A 3,505-nucleotide genomic window follows, 5' to 3' on the forward strand; every position below is an offset into this window, starting at 1 on the left:
TGATTCAACACTTACTTGTGAGAGGCAGGGAATTGGGTGAGTTTATACATAATACGTTTGAGTATTTCTGGGAAACAGACAATATAATGTTATAGGCTGCTTGCTTCTTATATCTCTAAACAAAGTAACAAAGGGAAAATATAAGTTCAGAGATACAGTGTTTCAGCTCCAGGTGTGCATTAAAAATCTAAAGGCTGGAGGAGTGAAGGACACCCCAAGAACCCCACAGAGTCGACCACTCTGCGTTCGTAAGAGCTCACAGGGACTGAACTGACAAACCTATGCAGGAAGCCTACATAGGACTGGCCTAGGCTGTCTGCACATATGAAACAGTTCATTCTTCATGTGGGACTCCTAACAGTGGGAGCAGGGGCTGTCTCTGACTCTGTTGCCTGCCTTGGGGACCCTTTCCTCCTACTTGGTTGCCCAACCTAGCCTCAATAGGAGAAGCGGTCTTAGTCTTACTGCAACTTGATATGCCAAGGCTGGTTGGTATTCACGGGAGGCCTCCCCTTTTCTGAGGACAAAGAGAGGACTGCTTAGGGATAGGGAAGAGGGGAAGTGGGGGAAGGGACTTGGAGGAAAGAAAAAAAATCCTACAGGTGCTATGTTTGGCCTGAGAGAGAATCTTCTCTTTGGCACCCATAGGGCTGAAGTTGCCAAAAACCAAACACAAACTCTCATTATTAGTTTATCTGACTTACAGTACAAGTTTAGGTCTGAGTCTCAAAAACTGTCTGTAGTTAAAGTGAGGATACTGACTGGTAAAGATTGGGATCCTACAACTTTAAGATGGAGAAGTGTAGGAGAACCTTAATGAGGCCAGAATGCTGAGCCCCCAGCTACTGATGAGTTTCTTTCTTTCTTTTTTTTTAAATTATTTATTTATCTATCTATCTATCTATCTATCTATCTATCTATCTATCTATTTATACATGCATTGGTGTTTTGCCTGCATGTCTGTCTGTATGAGGGAGGGTGTTGGATCCCCTGGAACTGGAGTTACAGAGAGTTGTGAGCTGAGAGTTGTGAGCTGCCATGTCAGTGCTGGGAATTGAACAAGTAGTGTGCTTAACCATTGAACCAACTCTCCAGCCCTGGGTTTCACGTTTTAAGACTTGATTATTTTAAAGTATGTGTGTGTGTGTGTGCATGTGTGTGTGTGCATATGTGTGTGTGTGTGTGTGTGTGTGTGTGTACAAATGTAAATTCCGTGTCTGTCTCCTACTGTTAGTGTTAGTGGTAGGTATACCTCTAACTTATTTCCCAAAATATTGTCCTCTCCATCCTTATCCAATGGAAGTAATCCTGTAATATCTATAGAACTAGAAATTACCTTTTCTAAAGGAGATGCCATGCAAGATAATGCTGATGCCCCTCAGAACACCTCCTTACCACCCATCTTTAGTCCTACACCTATAACTAGACTGAAGTCTTAGCAGGCTCTTAGAGGTGAGAAACACATTATGACCCTGAGGAGATGTGCTATGTTCCAGAAGAACTGCTTGAATTTTCCAGTTCATACAAGTAGAAGTCTGGAGAATGTGTGTGCTAATAGATTTTAAGGGCATAGCATAGTGGTGGGTAGAACACAAAACCATTCCAAGCTAGACTTATTGATGTGAACCTCATCAAATAGATTTTCAGTTTAATGTTTCAGCTGCCATGGCATCCACATGGAACAGTTCACAGCCTCCTGTCACCTCAACCCCAGGGGATCCAACGCCCTCTTCTGACCTTTGCAGATTCTGCATTCATATCTTCACATATCCACCCAGACACACCCAGACGCATCCCACCCCACCCCCACACTGCACATAATGGTTTATTTAGTTGAATGAAGTGTGAGTCAAGAAATGACCTACTGTGAATGAGCTGGATATGCCTGGTGTCCTTTGGCTTAAGGTTGATGAAGGGAATCAATGGCTCAGTGTAACTGAAATATTGGTATCTATTCCTCTATCATGGGAAAGTTCAGATGACATGCCTTCAAATAATACTGTAAGAAGCAGACTTGGGAGAGAAGCACCAGGCTGCTTGAAGAGCTCTGTCATTACTCTTTTCTGTATAGCAGACCTTAGGGTACGAGCCATAGCCACTCAATTGGATAACTTAAATGTGATGGGTATAAGGGTGCAAGAGTTCCGAGGACCAATTACCAAAGGCAAAGTGAGGGTGCTGGCCATAACAGACAGCAGAAGCAAAGGAATGACCGTGATGGTCTCTCTTATGTAGAGCTAGGATGCTGGATAATCTACCATGATATTCCGAGGCGTGAAATATACAGGAAGTCTACTAAGTTCTTGTTTAATCCATGTAAGAAATGTATTTCCAGAGCAAATGAGCAAAAGTCTATCTTGAATCATAGCCACAAAGAATCACAGCTCCTCAACCAATTTCCAGACCTTATACAATTTATAGGCCTATGAAATCAATGGATACCAGATACCTTTGAGGAGGGACCTTACTATACAATCATGTGTGTGTGTATGTGTGTGTGTGTGTGTGTGTGTGTGTGTGTGTGTGTGTGGTTTTCCAAGACAAGGTTTCTCTGTGTAGACCGGGGTATTCTGGAACTCACTCTATAGACCAGCCTGGCCTTGAACTCACAGAGATCTGCCTATCTCTGCCTCCAGGTGCTGGAATTAAAGACTTGTGCTACTGCTGCCCAGCCATTTTCTTTTTACTATTAATCTTTTTCCAATCTCTCCTAAAATGAATCTACAGTCTTTTGCCATGATAACTGTATGTTGAGGAAAGGAAATAATCAGATGTTTTAGTACCTACATTGGCTCTGAATTGACATTAATTCCTGGAGATCTCAAATGGCATTGAGAGCATGGCTCTTCAGTCAGAGGGACTTAAGAACATAAGGTAACCAATGGGATCTTAGCAGAGGTCTTATTCGCAGTAGGTTAAATGCGCACCTGCACTGTAGTTACTTTCCGAGCTTCAGAATGCATAATTGGGTTTGATAAACATGTGAGAATATTGACTTGCTTGATGTTGTAGAGGCCTCTTGCTGGCAAACACTGATGTTGTAGTTTCATAAGTATAGCGGTTCTATAATGTCTAGAAGACACTGTTTGATCCTGGTCCTCCCCAATCTCTGGTTCTCACAATCTTTCTATCTCTGCTTCTGCAATGGTCCCTAAGCCTATAAGCAGACAGATAATGTAGGTGTGCCATTTGTGGCTGGCTTATCACAGATACTTATTCTCTGGCCTTTGACAAGTTGTGAGTTTAGTTCATTAATCTCTGTCTACTACAGAAAGAAAAAGGTGCAAGTTTGAGAGTCACACTTAGATGTGACGAGACACCGTGGCCAAGAACCAGCAGAGGAGGAAAGGGTTTATTTGGCTTAACTTACACATCACGTTTTGTCATCAAAGGAACTCACAATAGGAACTCAAACACGGTAAGAATCTGAAGGCAGGAGCTGATGCAGTTGTCATAGAGGAATTCTGCTTACTGGTTTGCTCCTTTTCATTATAGATGTCTAAAC

Source organism: Mus caroli, unplaced genomic scaffold, assembly GCF_978045245.1.
Source record: "Mus caroli unplaced genomic scaffold, Mus_caroli_1 scaffold_5, whole genome shotgun sequence".
In the NCBI taxonomy this organism is placed as follows: Eukaryota; Metazoa; Chordata; class Mammalia; order Rodentia; family Muridae; genus Mus; species Mus caroli.